The sequence below is a fragment of the Eublepharis macularius genome, chromosome 6 (genome assembly GCF_028583425.1).
Source record: "Eublepharis macularius isolate TG4126 chromosome 6, MPM_Emac_v1.0, whole genome shotgun sequence".
In the NCBI taxonomy this organism is placed as follows: domain Eukaryota; kingdom Metazoa; phylum Chordata; class Lepidosauria; order Squamata; family Eublepharidae; genus Eublepharis; species Eublepharis macularius.
In genome coordinates, this window is record NC_072795.1 from 63,085,490 (window position 1) to 63,093,047 (window position 7,558).

Genomic DNA, 7,558 nt, shown 5'->3' on the forward strand with positions numbered 1-7,558 from the left:
TAGGTAATTGCCTGAAAAGCATTGTTGTTAATGAATATTAGCAATATCATTTTCCATCTGTTTGTAGTGACTGAAATAGCTGATGCCATACCTGCATTTTCAAAGTATACAGTTGACAATGTATTGCCATATATCAAAGGAATTACTGATCAGATGGGAAAGCTTATGAAAAAGCATAACTTTCAAGCAGTATTCAGACCCACCCGAAAAATACAACAGATGCTACGATCAGCAAAAGACAGTAGAGACCCCCTCACCTCTGCAGGAGTATACCGTATACCCTGCAGCTGTGGACAAGTTTACATCGGGACCACAAAGCGTAGCATCCAGACAAGAATAAAAGAACATGAAAGACACTGCAGACTTGGACAACCTGAAAAATCAGCAGTGGCTGAACATAGCCTAACGCAAACAGGGCACAGTATCTTATTCCAGGACACCAAAATACTGGACAACACTTCCAACTACTTTGTCAGACTGCACAGGGAAGCCATTGAAATTCACAAGCATAAGCAAAACTTCAACAGGAAAGAAGAAACCTTAAGAATGAACAGAGCATGGTTTCCAGTTCTGAAAAACACCAGGCTAACAAAACATTCTATCCCCGACAATAGCCCTGCAGAGAAGATTAGCACATCAAGTACCAATCAATATGCAAAAGAACCTCCTCAGGATACAGTGAAGCCTCCCGCCATTAGCATTCCACACCCTGGGAAACTCTTACAGGATGACTCAGCTCAACCCCACCCCTCCTGAGTAGATATAAATGACCTGCCAACATCTTTTCCACACTGTGACACTGAGAGATCTCTGTCTTTTGGCGCTACACCTCTGAAGATGCCAGCCACAGCTGCTGGCGAAACGTCAGGAACTACAATGCCAAGACCAATGTAGACCTGATCAAAATTTTGCTATGTTGCAAATTTTGGGCTATACTTTCAAAATCTTCCCCCAAACTGCCCAACTCTCTTCCCACAGTGCAGAAGTTAAGGTTGAGCTTATGGTCAACCTCAACTTTTATGATCCAAAAAGCACAATTCTAAGAGGAGAAGATGTGTGTGAAAGAATTCAGGGAACCAGCTAGCCTTTATATCTTCCACTTATGTTGACATAAGCCAGAGTTACAAAGGTACAGCTCTCTAGTGACACCCTACCAGCCACCAGCAGGGCTTGTGTGAAAACCCCTGCACAGGCATGGGATAACAACAACAGTTTGCTTATATACTGCCCTTCTGGACAAATTTATGCCACACTTTGGCACACGGGACAGTAACCACACTTTGTTAAGAGAGCTGAACAAAGTCAATTTTATTATTATCGCCACAATACAGCTGGGGAGCTGGGGCTGAGAGGAGTGGCTTACCCAAGGCCGCCTGCAACATTCATGGCAGTAGTGGGAGTTAAACTAACAGAGTGCTGATTCATATCCCAACCACTTAGCCAGTATGCTACAACAGTAGTGGTTGTGCCAGGGAGTATGGCAGGAGTTAGTCAGCTCCCTAAGCTGCTCCAGTCTAGGAATGCCCCCAAATAGCAGTGGAAAGCTATGCAATCAAAAAAAATATGGCATAGCCCATAGGCCCCCATGCAAGGGGGAAAGTCAGCTGCCACCTGCCCCCCCCTGCACTCATGCAGCCCTGTCCAAATGGCCCAGAGGATCACAGGATGCTGACTACAGCCACAACCAATCCTCTCCTGCCTCTGCAGCAGCCAAAGCCCTTCCCCAGCATCCAATCATGCCCCCCCACCCTACTGGACACCCTACAACTCATTAGGTAGGGTGTATGGCATGGGACTCTGTCTCAGAGGTCCCTGCCATGTAGACTTAGAGCATGTGGCTTTTTGGTGGTGGGAAATGTACAGAGCTTGCACTTAACAATACTGGGCGAGCACTTAGCACTTACACCTATGGTTCCCGTTCCCCCGGCAGAGGTGGGGGATCCCCCTCTCCCACCCTCCACCCCCTACCACCACCACACACATGACCGGTGTGGGGGGGAGGCAGGGGGAAAGCCTTCCCAGGCACACTCCTGGGTGGTGCGATGACATCACTCCAGAGAGTGCTCCTGTGCTTCGCCCGGGACTAATTTGGGCCCGAAACAGGTACAAATCGCATGCAAGGGGAAAAAAGAGGTGAGTGCCAGGTCCCCTCCCTCCTGCTGAGACGGCAAGGGGACCTGTCAATACACCCCAGGGGAGACCAGACTGTGTGGCTAATTTCTCTTATTGCAGACCCCTAAGAGGTACCCCCTCTCCTGAGGCTCTGCTCAAAGGGGTGAGGATACACTGACAGATAAGCAAGAGCTGGGAGTCTGGCTCCCCAGCCTGGACGTCCATATCCACCTCCCCCACAACCGTCTTAACCGTCAAGAAAAATCCACAAGGGCAAAGAGTGGATTTTGCATGACAGTTAAGACATGTGAAAACGGCCCTTATTGTCTTAGAATCTTTGCACATCTCCAGGAGTGTGGGGCTGAAAGCTAGTCTCGCCTCATCATGACTCACATGTCAATAATTTTCCAACTCCCGGTCAGGAGTTGGCAGCCATTTCTCGCCTTGCCAGGCAGCATTTTTGTGCTTTTAAAACGTGTGAGAGGGGCTTATGATATAGCCATATTAATAAGCTTTCCTATTAACATGATGGCAGGTTCAACTGCTAATAGTAAAACTGAACCTCTTTATTTATTCTCCTTGAAACTGAGGGTGTTGTTAGAGAGAAAATAATGTTCTATGCAAATCTGGTGTCATTATCTTTATAAACAGCTACTCTAGATCCTCACATTGGTTCCCCCATTGAAAATAATGGTCTTGAAATTTCAAAACCTGAAAAAGCAACGTCATGGTTTTGAATTGTGAACCAGTACTGTTCTACCTGAAAATCAGGAATGAACAGTTAAGGTGTCCTCCCCAATTATAACAATTTTTTCCTGGAGCATATCCATAACAACCCCAGCCATATCACAGTCATTGTAAAAAGAGACATTATATTCTAATATTGATCAACAGCCATGGGGTGGGGGTGGGGGTGGGGTGGGGACTAGATCTAGATTCTGTGTTGGAATGAGCTGAGTCATCTTTTTATGTCTTAAGGGCTGGAGATTTCCATGTAGCAAAACTCTCCTCAGCCTAGGTGTAACAGCCAAGTCAGTTTGCCACATAGATCCTCAGGACAGTTTGGAGAATTTCCATAATTCTGTCAGATGCCTCCAGAAATATATGGAACTAGGATAGAAACTTTCCACATGATTGGAAGAATTCATAACGTACTGTAAAGATAAACACCATGCAGTAGCTTCCCATCACAAACATAAAATATGTGAAGTTCATATTTATACATGGGAAAGCTCAGCCCATTTGCTTCGTGACATGGCATTGGATCCAGACTAAAGTTTCTAATGACAGAATGGAACTTTGCTTCTTCCCCACTCCTACTGCAGCCTACTGATCTCCACAAAATGCTACTTCTGGAGTATAGGTGATGACCAAGAAATGATATCAGAGTGATATTGGAGGAGAGGGGTTGCAGTAGGAAAGGGAAATTGGTGCAAATTACAGATTTAGTATGGCTCAAACTCATGATGAGGAAGTTTGGAGAACCATATTGAGTTGAATAGCCAAGACTGGAAAATGGAGTAAGTTTATGAGCATGTCTTCCATAAAGGTCATGATGTAATAAGATGACATAAGGATAGAGCTCCCATTTACCTTGCCAAAGTTTGGAATGACCAGCACTCCTGCCCCTGAGGAACTGAGGAGAAGAGATGGGCACAGAACAACAACAAAAAAACCCAGGAGGTTCATGGTCCATGGGTTTCACGAACCACAGATCACGGAACTGGACCAGTTACGAACCAGTTCATGGTTTGTGGGGTTTAAATGCCCCTTTCCGGCCTTAACAGCAGCAGGGAAAGGGGCTTTTAACAGTTTAAAGGGCCCTTTCCTGCCTTGCAAGCAGCAGGTCCCTTTAAACTATCAGCTGGCAGGCGGAAGGGGAGGATCCCCCCTCACTGCCTGCCAGCTGATAGTTTAAAGGGACCTGCCAGTCGCAGGGCCCTTTAAACTGCCCAAAGCCCAGCCCCCTCTCCTCCCACTCCCCAGCCCCAGCCTCAGCCCCACACTTACCTTCCCCTGCAGCATGGCGTCGTTCCTCTCCTCCTGGGAGGGGTAGGAAAGCTGGGCAGGGAGGCCGTTTTTGGCCTCTTCTGCCACCCTGCAGGCCCCCAGGGTGGCGAAAGAGGCCAAAAACAGCCTTCCCACCCCTGCCAGGAGGAGAGGAAGGATGCCGCACCACAGGGGAAGGTAAGGGTGGGGCTGGGGCTGGGGGTAGGGGGTAGGGGGGCTGGGCTTTGGGCAGTTTAAAGGGACCTGCCCTTGCAAGTCCCTTAAAGGGGCAGTTTAAATGGCCATTTCCATGGGGAAATGGCCATTTAAACTGCCCCTGTAAATACAACCCAACGAACCAGTATACAGTTTGTGGAAGTTCTGTGAAAAGGAGCTTCCACGAACGCTGGTTCATGAACCCCGAATTGGCTTGGTTCGTGGGGGTTTGGGGGTCATATTTAGGTTCGTGCCCATCTCTACTGAGCAGTGGGTAAAAAAATGGCTTCCACATAGTGGAACATTGCCTGGAAGTTACATCACATCCCTCCCAAAATTCATCCTTTCCAGGATCCAACCCCCAAACCTGGCTGGCATCTGCCAAGGAGGTGTTGAGAACCCTACCCAAGGGGGTATAATAAAGCACGGTGAAGATGAATGTTGACTAGACAATTTGGTCTAACCACAAACTGAAGGGGTCACAGAAAAGATTACTGAGTATGTTGTGATACATTCCTATCCATGTTCTAAACCTGATGATATTTGGCTTTTGGAATCATCTTGGAGTTATTGCCATGAGGGCAAAATCTCACACCTGGCAGATGCAAAATAAGTATGTGTGTAGAGTTGATTAAACCAACCAGGTTTCCTGGAACAAAATCTAATTTACTTTGTGGGTTGCTTTTCTGTTTCTTAAATTTTCACTTGTTTTGTTAGGAGTAACTTCAGAATGCATGTTATTACAGGAATAGTGAGATTACTGTAAAATGACTTAATCCCCTTCCCATTAACTTTGGCTATAAAATTTTATAGACAACTGACAGACTAATCTGGGGCGGGAGAGGCAAATGTGTTCAGGGAGCCAACTAGCCCTTACGCCAATGTATCTCACACTTAATTGATACAAGCCTTAGTTACTCCAGTGCAGCTCCTTGGCAGTGCCCTGCCAGGGTGGGGCACCTGGAGTGCCCCACCACAGCCAGCCACCAGCAGGCCTCAGATGTAAACCCTTGTGCTGTGTGGAAGTGGGAAGGCAGAGAGGTGGGTGGGGAGTTTGTCAGCTTTTTAGGCCACTCCAAGCTGAGTAATGCCCCCAAACAGCTGCAAATAGTTATGCCATGAAGAAGACAGTGTAGCCCATTGATGCCCATGCAAATAGAAAAGTCAATTGCCAGGTCCCCTTACCCTCTTGGTAGTGGTGGTGGTGGGGATTTGGCACTCACTTGTAGGAACTCCTGCGCATGCGCACACTCCCGAGGCCTGCACAATGATTTCAGTCTTATGAGTGACATTGTCGTGCTGTGCTACGAGCACACTCTGGGAGGCCCCATGCCGTTTCCTCCACCAGCCAGGAGAGGGGGGGGTGAAAGCTGGGAGCAGGCAATACCCAGCCCCCCCCCCGGGGGACTGGCAACCCTACAACTTCCCCCAACCTGCATGGCATTGGCCAAATGGCCTAGAGGAGCATAGGATGTTAACTACAGCCACAACCAATCCTCTTGCTTCCTGGAGACAGCCAAGCCCCCTCCTCAGCCCCCTCCCCCCCACATAAGTGTCATCCAGGTTGGCCCTGAACTTTGTAAGCAGGGTGCATGGCATAAGATTTTGTCTCAGAGCTCTCTGCCGTACAGAGCAAGAATCTTTAGTGGAGGGAAAAGCACAGCATGGGCTTTTTGTAAAATTGGGCATCCACAGAGCACTTACACAATCTGGGAAGAAAGCACAGATGGGACTGTCTGTGAAGACATTTCAGAAACATTCATTGGTGCACCTCTTATCTGGGCTGGGATCAGCCACTTGCAGCATATAATGTCAGTGCTGTATTGGTTGCCTATTTGCATCTAAGCCCAATTCAAAGTGCTTTTAATCACCTTTAATGCCCTTCATGATCTAGAGCCCCCATAGTTCCTGAACCAGTTCCCCCAGAATTAGGATTGCCAGCCCTCTGCTGGCAACCCTCAGGAGCATTTGGGGGCATAGCCTGGGGAGGGGATGATTGCATGGATGCTATGATGACACTTCCAGAAAGGCATCCGAAAGTGATTTCACACAATAGCTGCAACATTCTAGGAATTCCTCCATTCTCTATGGTGAAAATCATATAGATATGGGGAAGTTCCTAGAGCATCACAGATGCCATAATTTCTCTGCCCATTTTACTCCTGCTGTTTCATCAAGCAAGTGTGGAGATGGTAGCATGAGGGCGATGATGTTGCCACCATGGGTGGGCAGCTAGCAAGCCTACTTGGTATACTCCTGTGCCCTGTTTATTCTCTTCAGGTATGCTCCTCCCGGTGGTACCATCATCTAGAACTGCCTGTTTGGCAACACTTAGGTCACAAACATTCTCTGTGGTGGGTCCATTCCTTTTCCACATTCAAAAAGGAGTGTAAAACTGTTTTGTTCCAGAGGGCATTTTGTAAAGTACAAGCTGCTTTTGGCTGTGTTTCTTAACTGTGTATATTGGTTTTTAACCGTATGGTTTAATTTTGTATTTCTTCAATTTACTGCAACTGCTTCAATTAAAAACACACCACTATATTGGCATTCCCAGGACGGTCTGATGCTGTGACGCTGTGACAGCATTTGAAGAAATTGAAGAAATGCCTATGAAGAAGTGAATATACGAAACGGGACTGGACAACATATGCCGGCAAGCCCTGTAGGCTTGGCACTTGGCAGCTTCACAGCTTCATAAACATCTACAGGCAGCTAATGAGCATTTAGCTATGATTGATGGACTTTTGTCTATGAATTGACTTTCATTGTGCACTAGACTAATGAACTATTTTTGTATTGAATTATCGCCTTACATTGTAGAAACTGATTTGAATACTGGATGTGCACTTTGAATGAATGAATGAATGTTCTTTGTCTCTGTATTGGCAAAGTTATAACTTTTGTAGCAGTAATTTCCCCACCAGTTGGATGTTAGAACGTTCAGTTATTATTGTTATGTATATTGTATCATATTTATTGTAGACCTTTCCAGTATTAAGCACTGTAGCACTTTATATATAAACTGTCTTTCCATGTCCATACACTTTTGATTGAGTACTCCAGAAAATAGACATTTGTACTTGGCAGTTTCTGGAGTAGCCCCTGTTTGTATTCTCATTTAGCACAACATAGCAGAAACGCACCAGGTTTCACCAGAAGTGATATCATAGCCAGCATCAGGGAAAAAGTAAGTAACTGGCACCCCCTATCCCTAAGGTTACCAAGTGGTTGAGCACTCTGT